At 39.2% G+C, this 19105-nt stretch overlaps 2 non-coding genes and 1 pseudogene across 2 annotated transcripts; 2 read left to right on the top strand and 1 right to left on the bottom strand.

The window, feature by feature from the left end:
* The first annotated feature begins 9721 nt into the window (after positions 1 to 9721).
* On the top strand, positions 9722 to 9828 carry LOC125047330. Its single transcript, XR_007116719.1, has one exon. It is a non-coding gene; the product is annotated as a U6 spliceosomal RNA (small nuclear RNA).
* Positions 9829 to 11033: 1205 nt separating this feature from the next.
* On the top strand, positions 11034 to 11136 carry LOC125047356. The gene has a single exon (XR_007116739.1). It is a non-coding gene; the product is annotated as a U6atac minor spliceosomal RNA (small nuclear RNA).
* Positions 11137 to 13094: 1958 nt separating this feature from the next.
* On the bottom strand, positions 13095 to 13190 carry LOC125047343 (annotated as a pseudogene).
* Positions 13191 to 19105: the final 5915 nt, after the last annotated feature.

Genomic DNA, 19105 nt, shown 5'->3' with positions numbered 1-19105 from the left:
CCTTCACGAATTTATCATAAAGATGAAAGGTGGGAATATATATCTTCAACCGCGTGGAAGTAAACCACTGTGCAGTAATAAAGTTTTCGCTTTGAGCAGTAGTTATCAGAGTAAACGGGTTCTTTACGTTAGAGTTTTATTTCAACTATGTGATATAGATTGGAAAATTTCATATATTCCATGTCAGTTATTGACTGACACTTACCATATTTACGAAATTAACGGATTATTTAAAATTATCTACCGCGTCAATAGTTAAGGTCATTAGCAGCGAATATATATCTAAAATTTACCACTTGACCAAAGTAGCGACTGAATTGTACGAAAGGATAAGGACGGGCAAAGGCTGCAAAGGCAATGTCGCACTTGCAGTACCTCATATATATATATTTTTTTTTTCTGCCGTCACAATTTATTGCCAACTTGCGTGTCAACAGAGAAAAGGGGAACTACAGAAGGATGTAACGTATTTCCAATCAGCTAAAAAAAAAAAAAAAAAAAAAAAAAAAAAAAAAAAAAAAAAAAAAAAAAAAATCGTAGCTAAATAAGACTTATTTATGTTATGTATCTGCATCATATATATACATATATGTGTGTATGTCTAATGTCTACTAATATATATGTACATGATGTATACAGATAGGTAGATATGTGTGCGTGTAAATATGAATATGAAAGTACACGCTTTTCTATGTGTGTATTTGTATGTATATATGAATGATTTACTTCATGTAAATAAAGACGGTATTTTCTTATGTCATACTTATAAATTGTTCTAAGTACATAATAACGGACTGGGGTCTGTGGCGAGGCTCTATAAACCGGCGACTCGATGGCTTGGACTAGAGAATGGCTTGCGGTAGGGAGCACTGCTGCGGATTCACCCATGTTGATTGGGTGTCCGCACTAAGCGTGGCATCGATATGGCCACCCTTGGGGAGCTAAGGGCGTCCAGGTTTACCTACTAAGGAGGTGTGAACCGGGCCAGGGGAGAAACCCAGCAGCCAAAAGCACCCGTGTCGAACAGTAGTGGGAGTCACGCCCGAGAGTGTGTGCCTTGTAGTAGCTCTGCCAACACAGACAGACGTAGTCCTTTTATTGGGTAAGGTCAATTCAACAATCACAGAAATGTACAAATTCCATTCGATAATTTCGTAGTTTTCATTCATTAATACATTTTCTCACTTGCATATTTTGGAGTAGCTAGTGGGTGTACTGCCGAAACATAAACACTTATCAACAAACTTTAAGAAACAACTTTAAGGACCTTTATAACTGTCTTATCCCGTTGACGATCATCATAAAACTCAGCATTTCATTTATTTTCGTTATGAATCTTATGACCTTTATAACTGTCTTATCCCGTTGACGATCATCATAAAACTCAGCAGTTCATTTATTTTCGTTATAAATCTTACATGGCTCCCATCTGATCTGAGAACAATGATTTTGTTTTGCTTGCTAAAGTATTGAAAGATGGGATACTAGTGGAAGTAAATAAATATAGTAGTTACAGATTACCTGATAACTGAATCCTTATATCTCCATGAAATGGCAAAAGGACTACGTCTGCCGGTGTTGGTAGGGCTACTACGAGCCACACACTCTCGGGCGTGATCCCACTACTGCTCGACACGGGTGATTTTGGCTGCTGGGTTTCCCCCCTGGCCCGGTTCACACCTCCTTAGTCAACCTGGACGCCCTTAGCTCCCTAAGGGTGGCCATATTGATGCCAAGCTTAGTGCGGACACCCAATCAACATGGGTGGGGACTCCCGCAGCTGTGATCCCCACCTCAAGCCATCCTCTAGTCCAAGCCACCGAGTCGCCGGTTTACAGAGCCTCGCCACAGACTCCGGCCCTTGATATCGTCCTTGACACGAGTAATAAATATATCTATCTAGATGAGGTAAGCTAGACAGCATATATAAAGAAAATACATATACTTATAGCTTTATACATCTAAACACATAGACACACACATACAAAATCTATATAAATACTTATATAGATCTGGGACTTACGTACCTTCATACATACATACGCGCGCGCACTCACTCTCTCATATATATGAGTGTACATTGCGTAAACTCTATCAGAGTTTTTGACATAATGCCCGCTTGGGGTAATTTTGTAACACATTAGCAATGCAGCTATATTGACGAAACAAGTTGTTTGCAGGAACATCATATCAAAACAAGCTATTCATCAAACTTCTTTAAGGATTGTCAAGATGTCAAACATAGTATTGGGCTACTTTTTGGAATTATATGAAATATGATTAGAATGGCAATGTCGTAATTGTTCCTCCAGATAAAAAAGACAATTCTAATTGAATAACAGTGAAGTTTCCTTTAGCAATATAAAGCTTAACAAAGAAATTTATGCTTACATATTCTGTGTTAGTATAAGTATTCGTAGGCGGCTACGTCATATTGTAATTACGCTGTATTATATTCATGTACAATACATGTATATACTATAATATATGTATAATTTGATATTTTTTGTATGTAAATAAATGAAATAGTGTCCCATTAACTGGTTTTCTTCATATACATTCTCTTAGAAAACTTACTTCTTGTATGTTAGCATTAAACATTTGATGTATAACTATGTTATTCACGGAAATGACAAGCAAATGAACAAAATTATAACCTAAAATTTTAAAATCATTGTATAAACTGTGTAGATGATGTCGAGATGCTTTCTAATATCGTTTATTGAAATGCGGTCAACTTTACTATATTCATTTTTTGAAAATAGATTTCCTATACAATTAAAAATAACTTACGGTTAATGATGACAATACATGCATATTTATAAATACCTATGCATATTTATATAATGTTACATAAATATAATTGGCGCTGTACTTTTGCATCATAGGACGTAGGCTTCTCCCAATCTTTTTCAGTTAACCTTATCTTGCGGTCAATTCCAAATTCAGGTCCCCGAATTTCATTTTCCATTGGTCTATCATGTTAGCATTGTCTTTGTCCTCCTTCTGCTAATCCCGAATCTTTTACCTGCTTTGTCCACTTGTCGTCTAGTCTCCCATGTTGCCATGTGTATATATTAATGCACGAACGCGCACACACACATACATACACACACACACACACACACACACACACACACACACACACACACACACACACACACACACACACACACACATATATATATATATATGTATATATAAATTTCCGAGCCACAGTGGGATCGCGGCCGAGATCCATCACTTGAAGGTTTATCATCCTTCGTTCATTCTGTATGTTCAGATGGCTAAGTTGATTATTTAGTCGTATAATCAGAATATATTATTTACTGATGTATGCCAATGCTAAATCACGGATGAAAAAATATTGGTTTATTCCCAGAATTATAGACAGGGTATAAAATTAGTCACAGAAGAGATATACATATATAGATACACATTTCCGGATGTATAATATTACTGCAATAAAATGACAAATTCTGTTAACATGAAATCAAAAACCTCGCAGCTCTCTCCCATAAGCACTTGCTTTGAACGTTAGTTTTATTTATTTCAATGATAATACCTCAAAGGTATATCCTCGATAAGGTAAATAGTATTTTAACCAAAGTGCACTCTCTGGACCGACGCACGAAGCATACCGTAGGTCACATGCGTTTAAATGGTGGTGTAAAATTGTATGCACTAACTTTATACGGTATAACATTCCGTCTCTAATAGGATCAACTTCTACCAAAGTTACAATGACTATATTTCGGAAAACGCCGAGTAGGTAAAGAGGCGGAAGAGCATGGTGTCAACTGGGGGGCCTGAGCGGGGAATGCAATTTGCTTCCCCCCCTCAGGGCGGGGGGGGGGGGGGGGGGCAAATTGTCTTCCCTTCAAGGTCTGGTTCTCCCCACCCCACATGGACCACAATTTTTTACTTTTTTATTATAAGTTATTCACACAAAGGTTTAGCCATAACCTAAAAATGCCACGAGAATAGCCAATTTTTCTAAATCTTAGTTCGTTTCGCTCGCCGACCCGCTTCCCCACTCCACAGAAATAGCTGAAATATGCGGAGGAAGAGAGGAAATTGTGAACTTCGGAGATTTGAGTCTTGAAGCACTTTATCACAAGGTAATGTGTAACTTTTTTCTGAATGTATAATACGCTAGAAATATAGACATGCAAAAACAAACCACTAAAAAAAAAAAAAAAAAAAAAAAAAAAAAAAAGCGAAATTTGAGTTTCACATACATATAGGGCACTGAATTCACGATGTTTGTTATTCGTACTCCATGGTATCACATTTCATTGTGAATTATAATTTCGCATTCATTATTGATTCTCAGTTACACGGTCCTTCTCGTCTCTGTCAATGATCAATCAGCTTAGTAATATTTCCTTTGCAACAAGAAAACAATACACCAGTGAATATAATGTACTGAAAATCCAAGGTTTGCAATGCATTCCCGTTCATACCATTACACTGATAATCCTTGAATAGCACGTGCATTCTATGTCATTTGTTGAAAGCTGTGACTTCTGATGTTGCAAATACTGCTTGACAAGAGTATCGACTTTGCTGTACAAAATGAGAGCAAGATTACGTATATGGTGATCACCAGGAAATTAGGCAGGTTAAACCCTAAATTTAGCTGCGCTTTGTTTCCTTAAACATATAAACAAGTGATCTGAAGCAAATTTACCACACACATGAACACACGTGTATACATGTGCGTGTGTTTATGATTACTTTGTGATACCTGTCGCAGCTTACTTAATCTGATAATATATAGTTGTGTTGAGTTTTTTTAAAACGTTCTAAGCGCAAATGTCAGAGCTGAGGTCTGTGGCGAGACTCTGTAAACCGGCGACTCGATAGTTTGGACTAGAGGATGGCTTGAGGTGGGGATCACTGCTGCGGGATCACCCATGATGATTGGGTGTCCGCACTAACCTTGGCATCAATATGGCCACCATTGGAGAGCTTAGGGCGTCCAGGTTGACTAAGGAGGTGTGAACCGGGACAGGGGGGAAATTCAGCAGCCAAAAGCACCCGTGTCCAAAACAGGCAGACTTAGTCCTTTTTATAATTTTATTGTCATACAGAAACAAAAGATTTATTTATTAACCATGTTAGCTCATTCATGCACGAGTACCATGAACCGAAGAATAAATAAATAAAAGTAACAATACGGGCAATACATCAATATTTATGTCTAGGTGTATGTGGACTTCTATATACATTTTTGATCGCATATATTGCATTGTGTTATATTTGCTTTCGTTTTAAACAGTCTTGTACGTATCAAAAATAAATGAATCGCCTGCATTATCTTCCCTGAGCATGTTGGGGACGAATGTTCGCTTACTGACCACTTCAAATGTTCCCGGAATTTCTTTTTGATGATAAAAAAACTGTGAATTTCATGTATATATGTGTATATGTATACACATATATATGCATACATGTATATGTATGCACATGTATATGCATACATATACACATGGGACACATTGATAGAGCTTATGTACACATGGCTTTACAGAGCACTTGTTGAATTTTATAGGCCAAGTTTATGTAACATATTGCTGATCGCCAAGGTAGTAGGACATTGTGGATATCGAAATGTGGTTGATATTAAGTTTCTAATAATCACAGATCTGAAATTGAAGTAAACACCACTGAACTTAACTTAAAACTTGTTTGTTTTGTTAGACCTAGTACCTCTTGCTGGAACATTGATTAACGGATTTCAGCGTCCATAATAAATATTTAAATTGAAAATCGTTGGATAATGATAATGATTTGATGGAAACAATAAAAAGATTGGGCACTTGTTCCATGTGTCATTTTCGCTATATGTGTACATTTATACATACATATATATGTGACAGATATAAACAAACATGCATATATACATAAACATATATACGCACGCGCACATAGATTGATAGATACATACATGTACACGTATATATAAATATACATCATCAGTAAAACGGAAAACAAAAAATTATCATCGAATTCTATTTATGGTTCTGAAAAGAGGTAATTTAGTACATACAGGTATTCCTGGGAGTTTTATGATATAGGTTAATGTGTCTAGTGCGTATCTCGTAACAAAACCAAACTAAAAGCCATCACCATGGCAACTTCAAAATTTCAGAAAACTCTTCTAGTGCTTGTACTTTTCTTCTAGTGGTTGTATTTTTCTCTCGTATCTAGTGAAATAAAAGCCATCCATTACAATGTATTCCTGAGTTTCTGTGTGTTCATATTTCCAAGCAAATTTGTGAATGAAGAGGTGTTGGAATAGCAACGTTAGCCCTATCGTTTTCTTTGGTTCCTGGTTCGGATTCAGCGGAGGATTTTCAACATTATCTTTTTTCTTTCTCTTACAAATGTGTATGTGACGCAATACGTTTCTAGCTTTGGTAAATGTTAAGTTTCATCCAGCCTCCGACTTTCGAAACCACTTTTTTTGGAGTGTAATCTCCCCTCGTAGTTTAACGCTGTTATGCTGTTGCTTTCCGTCGCATTTGACTCGTTGATGAGTAGCGGAACTTGTATTCCCCGACGGCAAAGTTGATCAAATGTGTAAGATTCGGCTTCGCACTGTATTATGGGAGGGTAATTAGCATGATTTACACACAGAAAAACAAGAAAAACACTAAATTAACTTAAAATCGGGCTTGCTGAAACTCTACGGGGACAGTGGCCATGTTTCACGTATGCAATTACGGTATACAATTCGGCGGTTAAATCCAGGATTATTTTTTGCCTGATTGACGGACAATACAAATGAATCAAACCATGTTTTGGCACAATCAACTTTTTAATATGAAAATGCGTTTCGAAAGTTTCCAGATGACCGTTTCAAATTCATACACAAGCTTCATTAATAGTTCCTCAAATAACAACGGTATTTTGATTGACTGCGATAATAAATACAAAGCAAAGAAACAAAAAAAAGCGCTACTGACAGTTACGTGTCGCGCACGGAGACCGTGCCGCAACGGCACACGCAGTCTCCGTGAATTTTATTCTCAAACAAAAAACTTACACATTTTTGTAACACACCTTGCAAACTTTAGTGATGATTGTCGTCAAATATGGTAACCGTTCAATACTTATACTGGTCTTAAAATGTAAGATGGAACTTATTGACCTTTGCCTGAGCCGAAAATACTTCGGAGGCCGTGGCGAGGCTTCAGGCCTCGCAGCCAAGCCTTATTGCTCGTCCCGCGGAATTATGAAAGCTTTAGCCTGATTTCGTCGCGCGCGGCCACGACACCCACTGCGGTCGGTTGCAATAGCCAAATCGTAAATAATTTGTATTAATAATGCATGTATTATTATCCTATTAAAAGTATGCATTTTTATTACATTAATTGGCTTATTACTTGAAATGTACTTCGTGCAATAACTATGTAGATTTCGCCGGTTCTCGTTAAACGTTACTTAAATTTTACTAACCTTATATCGTCCCGTCTCCGTTATTAAGCTTTACAATAACACGTCCTCGGCGTAGCAATATTTCCAGTTATACGTGTATTTCCAGTTATACGTGTATTTCGCAATTTGTAAACATTTCTGCCGGCTTCTATATTTTTTTTTTTTTTCACACCTACACTTCCTTGGCCACCGGACAGATACACACTGAACGTTTTCAATGGGCGAGGGCAGGGCTTTCCGAAAAACTGTTTTTGATTGGTCAGAAAACTCTGACGTCATTGCCTGAAGTTTTCATTGGCTAGAATTTCTCAGTCTGTAACACCGCATAATCGCTAAGTTGTCAATAATTGGTCGTTATACATGGTGTCCTTGTTTATCTGTTTCACACATTATTAATTTATTATCGCTATTTCAGAAGAAATTTGTCTTTAGGTGCGCGAAAAAATGGTATTTGTTTTGTATTACGTTTTTGTTTGGACTATATGCATACAAGCAATCAGGTAAGTGTGAACTCTTACCGGATTTCACTCGCTCTCTGAAGATGAAAGGTCTAGAGGGACTGGGGCAGGCGAGTCGATCTTTCTCTCTTTTCCGCCTTGCGGCGGATACAGCTCTGCCGCTTGTAGAAAGAAGGAATGGATCAGAGATGTTTGATTTGATTTTATAAATAAATAGCGGGCCAGGTATTGGTTGATGTAAGCGGCCCTAATACCTGGCCGCTTGACCCATTCCTTTAGGTCCCTCCATAACCTTTCTACGTTTTGTGTGTGTATTTGTGGGTCGTCTGGGTCTACAAAATTCTCAGAATGATTAATACTCAGATGTTTGTAACCATGATGTTGTAGGTTCCGGTAAGCAGCCCATCCATCACTGTATATCACACTGTCTGGTTTGATATATTTCTTAATAAGGGGTATGAGCGTGTCTGCACTGCGGTCAGTGCCAACTAATGGCACAACGAATTTCTTTTTACTTACACGCTCAATACCCCCAAAGACCCACACCTGGCTCAACTGTCTGCCCCTATTATACTTACGGCGCACGAGCAGCGTCTCGTCGATCTCAACTATTACACCAGCACCTCCTATTGAATTTTGATTTTGTAACCAATATTCGGTTACTTCAGAACAAAAACTCCTCCAATCTACGCTAGTTGGCTTAGAAATGCCAATACATTTAATAATTTGTGCGTGATCCCAATGTTTTTGTAGCCAATGATTCACAAATAAAATTACTTTAAAAGGTTCGAGATGTGTCCCCTGCAGAAACGTGCCATTGTAATCGCTGGTCGAGAAAACGCAACTTTTACGCCGTTTTGTCTTTGCTATTTTTTTCCATCTGCCACAATACCACATATGTCGATCTTCACGATATTTGCAAGGTAAATCGCAATGCGGGCAACTTACCGCTCTTGGCAAAACACCGTGTGCCCTCAGGAACTCTATAGCGTTATCATTTTTTTCAAAATAATCAGATATAACTCTATAATAATGTGGGTCACAACCTACACACCTGAGATCCATTTTGAGCAGAGATTGGTATATTTGCTCTCCTTGCCCACTATACATACGTGTGGCGCAAATGATGGCATGTGATTGGTTTATAGCATTTCCTGTAATGCTATTGGCTCTCGTGACAAATGTCACGCGCATGTGGTATATAATAAAAGTTTCAAAAGGTTTCGTGCGCTGTTCATGCGGTAACGTTGTTGATTTTGAAAATCGCGCGCAATTCTTCAGTTCCCTCTTGCCCGTAATATGGACCAGACACATCGATTTGCGCAGAGTAAGAAATGTCATAATTACTGTAAATACTCGATTTTATGATGGTATTACTCGTGTATTGTCAGACATTTTAATGTAGAAAGAAAATCACCTTCATGTAAGTTTATGCGGAATTTTTCTAGTTACGAAATGAAAGTATTACAATAAATGAACCAAAATAAAACGGTATCATTGTTTTGTTTACATAAAGTAGGAAAGGATATCGGATGGCGATTTTTAAAATATTGAGATAGTTTTTCATTCGGGGCTCTGTGACACTTGCGTGTCCAATAACTTCGTTATTTCTGATTTGCGACGGAAGTTCATAGAAGATAAGTTTCTTAGATTTATTTGCTCTATCACATGCATATATTTTTTTCCGGTTTAAAGACGGCTAGTCAGAACTTTACCTATACCCTAGCTTTTGTTATAAGGTAAAGGCTTAAAATAACAGTTTGTTAATTAACTGAATACCCCTTATCATATGTTTCAGAGGATCGGCTAATTTTGGTGTACTTGCTTCGGCAGTACATATACTAAAATTGGAACGATACAGAGAAGATTAGCATGGCCCCTGCGCAAGGATGACACGCAAAATCGTGAAGCGTTCCACATTTTTGACCGCATATATTTAATTGTTCTTGTAATATATTTATACCCTCTCCAATGTAGTATTTAGCATGTTATTAACGAATTTGGACTTTTTTGGTCCGATGCATGCGAGTGGCGAGAGTTCGCGCCCCGACGTTTGAAGTGTTGCGTGGCATATTTTCACCCCATATATGCATGACTTCGCCTATACATGCATTTTGTCACGTCATCTGGGGATAAGCTCGAATAAAATGGTATCTATATTCCATTCCCTAACATTCCTAGGCTTTACTTTTGCCAAATTCTCTATATAGCCCGTAAATCACGGAGTCACTAGGGAGGGATGTGGGAGGAAAGGAAAGGACCCCCCCCCCCCCCGTCGGTGGATCTGACGGAAGGAGGTTCGAGCCCTCAATAAAAATGGAAAAAAAAGAAGATAATATATAGGTATATATTAACCAATTGTAACTATGCACTGTCCACATTTTTTTAAAATTCTTTATACATGGATAGCCCCACTAGTGATTCGTCACCAAAGAGTGAATTTCTAGGTTCACCTGACCTCACCTATTTACCTCATTCAACATTTGACAAATTTGACTTCTATCAATATTTTTCATTAGCGTTACAATAGTTATGAAAATGTGAAGTTAATGTTTATGATAATGGTGATATTGGTAATAACATAAATAATGCTAATTCTAAGATCCTGGAAAATTCAAGGAATAGGGTAAACTAAGGTCGAATAGGCCTACTAATTGAGTCTTTGGCGATTGTGCGCCTCTAGATCCCTTTCTATATAAGTCAATATATATTACTAAAAAAAAAAAAAAAAAAAAAAAAAAAAAAAGCAGTGGACCGTGAATGTTGTTGGTGTCGACTAAAAGGAAACAAAACTGTAATTTATAGCTATTTGCTATCAGAGAAAACGGGACTCCTTATACTGAATTAGGAAGGGATAAATGCGATTAACAAAATATTCATAAAGTGTTAATTAGTGTGCATACATCATTACGAATTATTACTCAAAATATGTAAATTGAATGTCAAGTGCTAATGACGAGTACACTAAATCGTCATTGGAACATATCAAAATTAAACACTTGCACTTCCATAAGTATCATTACGTTCGCTTAATTAGTGATATCTTTGAATAAAGGTGTATTCTATATCTTTCACTGAAGGTTGTGGCTCTCCTGAGGAAGCACATACCGCTATACTATATACACGACTGTGTTATAAGGAAGGAGAGAAAGTTAGCACTCCCCTTGACACAATCGGACAACACATATACCCTCAAGGTACTGTCGCACTTGCGGCACCTTGCACATTTTCTCTTGTCGCATTTGTATAGTCTTATTGGCAATGAAGTAAGACAGAAAGTTTTTCACATAAAGTAGATATATATGCAACACTATACAGAATATACCAAGTAGCAGGGAGGTTCGAACCCCACGTCTTTGCGCTTACCAAATAGTAATATATTTCCATATATGTAGACGGATGAAGCGATGCTGTATCAAAAACTATATCTACATCTACATATTTACTTATATGTATGTCTATGTACCTACCAACAAACGTGTACACCTCCCTGTCTACCTACCTGCCCATAAATGTACTAATATACCTCGTACATGCATACAAAGAGAGTTTTGTGTTTGTATGAATGATTGTTTGTATAAATGCTACATATAACCAAGCGGGACTAATTTTATGCATACAAAAACGATATCTGCAATGTAAAATTTATAACTCGTTCCAAACACATAGTCAAGAGCTGGGGTCTGTGGCGAGGCTCTGTAAACCGGCGACTCGGTAGCTTGGACTAGAGGATGGCTTGAGGAAGGGAGTACTGCTGCGTGATCACCCATGTTGATTGGGTGTCCGCACTAAGCTTGGCATCAATATGGCCACCCTTGGGGAGCCAAGGGCGTCCAGGTTGACTAAGGAGGTGTGAACCGGGCCAGGGGGGAAACCCAGCAGCCAAAAGCACCCGTGTCGAGCAGTAGTGGGATCACGCCCGAGAGTGTGTGGCTCGTTGTAGCCCTGCCAACACAGGCAGACATAGTCCTTTTTGTTCACTTTGTGTATTATTATTACATGGACACTTATTTGCATTACTTATCGAATTCCCTGGCATGAATACCTATTTACATTGGAAAAAAATCATCTTCAAACTTATAAACAATGATTGCATATTTTGCGCTTTACATCATTTAAATTTATATTGTAATGAACGAGTGGACATGCTAATATCTTAAGGCAGAGTGCATGTCTTTTAGATTTATAAAGCGTGCATGCTATGACTTTAAATAAAACAATTTTCATTTGTGCGACGTTCTGCATTCCAGGGAAGGCGAAGTGGGTATTGAGAGAAGGGTGATGGCCGATATACCTGGTAGAAATGTCTAAAGTTCGTACCTCGTATAAGAAACAAGTACCTAAGACTTTCGTTTACGCCCCAACAAAATCGAACCTCTATTCCTTTAGCACTTAAAGCTGCCATAGAGATTGAAAGCCAGGGAATTCAAATACATATATGCAATGCTTAGGTAATATGCACATACTCTAGTTTTTCTAGAAGCAGAGCATACTTTCTGAAAAAAATCCAATCCCCACTACATATCCAATCTCTTATAACACGCAATGCTTACTTGTTATACGATGTTGATCATGCGCACAATCACTAATCTATCAGTACATATTACATTAAATATATATATATATAAATATTCATTGAGTGCTCTCCGTTTGACAAATAATTTGTCTTCAGTTATGGCTATCTAGTTGTCAGATTATTATTGTTAGTCCCAAGAAAAAAAAAAGTCCGAAAATGCCTCTTAAACGGCCTACACCAATTTCGCTCAATTTAAAAGTTCGGCAACCATTCATTTACCTATGTATTGCATGACACTTTAAGGTATTGAATTATTGATGAGAATTAATTACAGTTTTAACACATAATATATATATATATATATATATATGAAAATCTGCGCTGCACCTGGATTCGAACGCTCGCCACTTCCGCGTTTTGCCGGAATTCCGAAAATGTCTCTTATACGACTTGCACAAATTTCGCTCACCAACCATTCATTTACCTATATGGAATTAATTACAGTTTTAACACCAAATAAAAATATATATGAAAATCTGCGCTGTGCCTGGATTCGAACGCTCGCCACTTCCGCGTTTTGCCTGAAGAAAGTTTAAAACAATTAAATGTTGCCTAGTAATGCTTATGTATCCAAGTTCAGACTTTTTGTTCTAATAAAATGGTTAGATGCGATTAAAAATGTGAAACGCGTCACGATTTTGCGTGTCATCCTTGCGCAGGGGCCATGCTAATCATCTCTGTTTCGTTCCAATTTTAGTATATGTAAGTACTAATAAAATGGACTAATATCTGGAACAGACGGTAAGGGGTATTCAGTTTATTTCTAAACTTACTGTCAGCCTTTAGATTATAACAAAAGCTAGCAAAGTATTGTGTTACATGCACAGAAGACTGAAGTTGTAACAGAAAGAAAAAAAATAATGTTGAAAATCCTGCGCTGAATCCGGACTAGGAACCAACGAAAACGATAGGGCTTACGTTGCTATTCCAACACCTCTTGATTCACAAATTTGCTTGGAAAGATGGATACACAAACTCAGGGATACATTGTACTGCATGCTTTTGTATACAGCTACTTCGGATTTATTATCAATATTATAATTGATACTGCCGATTCCCTTTTCGCATTCATTATTGTCCAGGGATCAATATTTATGTATGTATATATATACACATATGCATACATACATATGTATGTATGTATGTGGATATATATACATACATACATACATAAATATTGATTCCGTTGGTTCCTAGTTCGGATTCAGCGGAGGATTTTCAACATAATTTTTTTATCTTTCTATTACAACTTCAGTCTTCTGTGCATGTAACACAATACGTTGCTAGCTTTTGTTATAATCTAAAGGCTGACAGTAAGTTTAGAAATTAACTTTAGATAAAATTAAATTTGCAAAACTAGCTCATTTGCAGCATAGCCTATTCCACTCAAAAACTAATCGTTAATCTATAAAACAAAAAATCGGAAACTGTAAATATTCATCACTCTTAAGTACATAACAGAATACAGTGTGTATTCTTTTTCATTTTCCCTTATATATACTATGATATAAATATCATTCATTTTCAAGATTATGTGTGGACCAAGATACTTGTATGTTACTAGGATGTGGTTCACGCCCTTGAAGTAGTTACTAAAACATCTCAGTTGTACAAATCTTAAAGTGGAAGGGGAGGAACTGTGGTTATTACTGCTAGCAATAAATAAACAGCTTAACCTCTGCTAAATATAATGCTGGATAAAGTTTGGCGTTCCATTTTCTGTTTCACCATTACAAAAGTTTTAAGTTTTCATGTTAGGCTAACAGCGCAGATTACGATTTATTTAATCTCAAGTAATGTTTCGACTGCTAAAGCCAATTAACTTCATTATTCAACTCTAGCGAACCAAATAAACATTTAAAGTACAAAATTACTTGTCTATTAATAATCATGATTTAAAAAATTATTATTTATGAACTGAAAATATATTTTAATTATTAAGGCTTGAAGATCGTTTCTTGACCACTATCAATTATCATATCGCTTCTATATGTGTGCGTGTGAGTGTTTTTCTTTCTGTTATTTTACGAGTGATTCTGCAACATAGCTGGGGTCTGTGGCGAGGCTCTGTAAACCGGCGACTCGGTGGCTTGGACTAAAGGATGGCTTGCGGTAGGGATCACTGCTGCGGGATCACCCATGTTGATTGGGTGTCCGCACTAAGCTTGGCATCAATATGGCCACCCTTGGGGAGCCGAGGGCGTCCAGGTTGATTAAGGTGTGAACCGGGCCAGGGGAGAAACCCAGCAGCCAAAAGCACCCGTGTCAAGCAGTAGTGGGATCACGCCCGAGAGTGTGTGACTTGTAGAAGCCCTTCCGACACAGGCAGATTTTGTCCTTTTATCATTTATTATGTCATATAGAAAATCTTTAATCATACAGAAACATTCTTCATCCTGCTGACTCATTTACGCCAGCAAAATTGTAAGTCGTTTGGGAACTATTCTAATATTCGTACATTCATCACTCAGACGTTTGTGTGTGTATGTGTGTGTGCAAGACCAAATGTTTTGTTACTTTGTTTCTTAAATAACTTACACTCGCGCCACCAGTCGGAACTTATCGCCAATCCACACTGATTATAAATTAAGGAAAGCGTAAATTAGAGTTAAAATGTAGTTTTAAGTAATGCCTTAGCTACGTGAGTAATAGAATTTAAACTCAAGAATTTTCTTTGTCCTATAGAAGTATTTGGGAAATAAACAAATGATATATATCAATATAAAAAGGTGGATGCATACATACAGTTAATCGCCAATATAGTGAATAAGTCTTGACTTTGAATAATTTTTCTCTACATAAATTAAATAGTTTAATAAACCAAAGATACACTTTCACACTTACAAACAAAAGTGACTTGCACCATACTGTATACCTAATAGCCATAATTTATTATTTTGTTCTTAAAAAGGTTACGAATACTGAATCCCATTTTCTTAGTTGGGGCCCGGTTTCTCCCGTGCAAACCCCTGTGCCTCGGCGCAAAAGAGACATGACGAGACCTTGATATGCCTTGCGTGTGCATGCACGTGTGTGATAGATACAGATCTATATATATGCCGACACAGTTATAGATATATGCTGCATATATATACAGTACACACACCTATATGCTACTATGTTGGTTCACAGGGGTAATATATATACAAATATATATATACATATATATATATATCAGTCCTGTCACTGGAACCGCCTTGGAAAGGTGATGTACCTCTACTCCCTCACTGAAGTGAAACAGCCTCGGGTGGCTGTTTCAGAAAAAAAAAAAAAAAAAAACCGCCTTGAAAAGGTTGCAGAACCTCACCTCCTTCACTGAGGTGAAACAGCCTTTGGGTGGCTGTTTCAGAGGGATAAGCAAAGGGTTCCAAACAATGATGCTGTAGGTGGAAGGGCACCTACAGTGTGGCTAGCAACACGCCTCTTTGGTCCCTTATTCCAGCAAGATCGGTGGCCTGATTCTGGCCCGGTCAGGTCAATCGGCTGGTCTCCTTCGAGAGGCTAGGGTCAAGTAATCTTGCAGCCGTTGGCACTCACACTGTTCCGTGAGTGTCGTTACAATGGCTGTTGATTATGTATATCCTCTCACCACCCCTGGGGCTGTTAGACATTGGTTCTATCATACAGCTTCCCCTTGTTGGGCTCCTTGGTGGATGGGGGCGTGAGAGGAAGAAACAACTGCCTGTTACATGGTAAACCTCAAAAATCTTCAAAGAAAGAGATAGTTGTTGATGAACCGTGCAAGGCCCAGATCATAGCAGCCACTTTGAGGTGTCTTCCAGTGGCAAAAGAAAATCCAAAGCACAGGGTGACTCTGTCACACCTACTGCTAAAATGGACAAGCCTGAGAACCAATCTGCCAAAGAAAATGTCTGTCCATGAAATTGTCCGGCAGATGGACTCTCGTACTGGCCTCTCCAGGCCTGCATCTAAGTCAGGGAGACCTCTGAGTTCCCCTCAGACGTCCTCCCTGATTGAGATGGGAGCACAAGCTGAACCAGCCAAAACAGCTTCTGCTCCCATGACCAAAGCCCAAAATCCACGCCGAGAGGGCGTTCCGAAGCGACCTAGGCAGGAGAAAGACTGAAGAAGAGTCTGGACCCCCTAGGTGTTTCTCACAGTTTAAGGTTCCCTTCAAACCTAAACGCTTTGACAATGTCTACCAACTGGTAGGAGCATTGGAGATGCAGCGAAAAATCAGGATGAGACTCCCCTCCCTACTCCAACCGTGGCCATGCTCTCATAGGCAGAGCCAAACCAGGCTGAATCTATGCAACCAGTGCCAGAACAGGCTGACCTTACTCAGGTAGAGGCAGCAAAGAAAAAGAATAACACACAGACAAAGCCTCAAATACAAAAAGTCAAACTAACAAAAGTCAGAGCTACCAAATGCTCTCCACCTCCCAGTAGACCCATGGATAGCCTGACAAAAAGGCCAAAAACAGATGAAGATCCCTCAACCAGTGAGGGCGTCTGTTCGCTTCTTAGGATCTCATGTCTTCAAGCTGCCAAGCACAGCTGGCAAAAAGGCTTGATCCTCCTGGTTGAAGCAAGCCCCCTCAAGCTGTACAATTTTGTACAGCAGGCCACTTTGTAGGAGCTTAGACATCAGACAGGTCTGTGCTACTGCAGCACAAGACCAAGTGATCATAGGGAGAGACTTTAATGCACACCATCCCATTCTGGCTCCCTGCAGAGCACCAGATGCAGCAGGCTATCACATAGCCAATGTGCTTGAGACATTCCCTGAGATCACTCTTCTCAATATCCAAGAGCCAATGCAAATCAGAGGAGGGGTCCTAGACTTCACCTTGGCCACTGCGAATCTGGTGGAGAGAATCAGTTGGTGCATCAATGAGACTGTCTCAAGTGAACACTATGGCACTGTCACTACCCTCATTGATACTGGCCCAACCCAAATGCCAAGATGGAAAACAAACAACGCCAAATGGCAGGCATTTCAAAACGCCTTGGCCCACTGTCTTAGATGCAATGAACCCCCACAGAGCGAAAATGTGGAAGTGGTTGAAGCCAGACTTATAAGTGCCACAAATCAAGCAGCTTTACAGACCATACCTAAAACTCGGCCTGTCAGGGATGCCAAGGACACTGCCCAAAGAGTTAGGCAGGTAAAGTGGCTGGAATGGTGTGAGTCCTTTGACCACCAAACCACATTTACAGAGCTGTGGCAATGAGTCAGGTGAGCTACTAGCCGCTCAGCCCCGAGGTGCACACACCACGACCCTCAATCAAAGGCAAACAGACTGGTGCATCAGTTCTATGCAAGAACAGGTGCAAGCATCAACAGTCTGCCAGCCGAACTGAAGGCAAACCAAGAACACCTACAACCAACCAGACTTGCTCATGTCAGAGAATGGGCAGCTGAACCCGACAACACAGTTGTCATCTTTTCTCTGAGGGAACTAAGAAAAACCTATAAAATCAATTCTCGTTCAGCCTTGGAATCTGATGGCATATCATATACCATCATTTCCCATCTAGGACTAGGTGAGTTTGCATTCTTGCAACTCATCAAGTCCTGGGAAACTCATCTCTACCCCAGAGCTAGGAGAAGGTTACCATAGTTCCCATCCCAAAACTAAAGGAGCCAGGGACGTACAGCTCCATCTCTCCCCGACATCTGGCCAAGACGGCCGAGAGAATAGTACTAAACTGACTTCACGGATGGATCAGTCGATCTCTTAAGCCACACTGCAAGCTCCGGCTTTGCAGCAACGGATGCCACATGAGGGTAACAGACAACGCCTCCTCGCTACAGGCAGAGGCAGTTGCGATCATGGAGGCCCTAGCCTATGCGTCCTTGAGGGAAGGACACGTGGTCATACATACAGACTCCAGGGCAGCCAATGACTGTCTACATATCGGCTCACCCACATCTACCTCCTGACCACTGTGCTTACCATAGCACAGAGGATTCTTGCTCAGGGTAGAAGAATAATCATCAATTGGGTCCCCAGCCACATAGGCATCAGAGGGAACGAGCTTGCTGACAGACTAGCTGACACTAGCAGGAGTATGCCCCGAAACCCATGATCATACATCCAAGCCGAAAAATCTTGAGGCAGAAGTGCAATGCTAAAGCTTATGCCTTCCTCCTGCAGCTTTACAGAGAGGAAACGAGATCCTTCTCCTCGGCCAGAGGCCACTGGCACTCTTTGAAACAACCGAAGTCATTCTTCACAAAATCAGACTAGGTTACCATTGCGCATGGCAGATCATAGAGACAATGGACTATACAGGGGGTGTTGCATGCATTGTGGCGTGCCAAACGCCACCTTGGTACATTACTTACAGAGTTGTAAGCGCACATAATTTCTAAGACAGGAACCCCCCACAACAGCCGAAGGGGCAGTAAAGAGATTATGCCGCATGCTTATACCATGGCGGCAGGAGCGCCTGCTGGCAATCCCGCCACCACGGTAAGCATCAAGTGTCACGGACTAAAATGAGACAGCCATAAATAGCTGACACAGGCCGGGCTATACGTATAGAAGGCCCAGGCGAAGCTAAAACTTCGTAAATATCAAATGAATGAATATATATTTATATGTAAATATATACATACATAATTACACACACACATATATATGTATATATACATATA

The sequence above is a fragment of the Penaeus chinensis genome, chromosome 40 (genome assembly GCF_019202785.1).
Source record: "Penaeus chinensis breed Huanghai No. 1 chromosome 40, ASM1920278v2, whole genome shotgun sequence".
In the NCBI taxonomy this organism is placed as follows: domain Eukaryota; kingdom Metazoa; phylum Arthropoda; class Malacostraca; order Decapoda; family Penaeidae; genus Penaeus; species Penaeus chinensis.
This window is presented reverse-complemented; position numbering and strand designations above follow the sequence as displayed.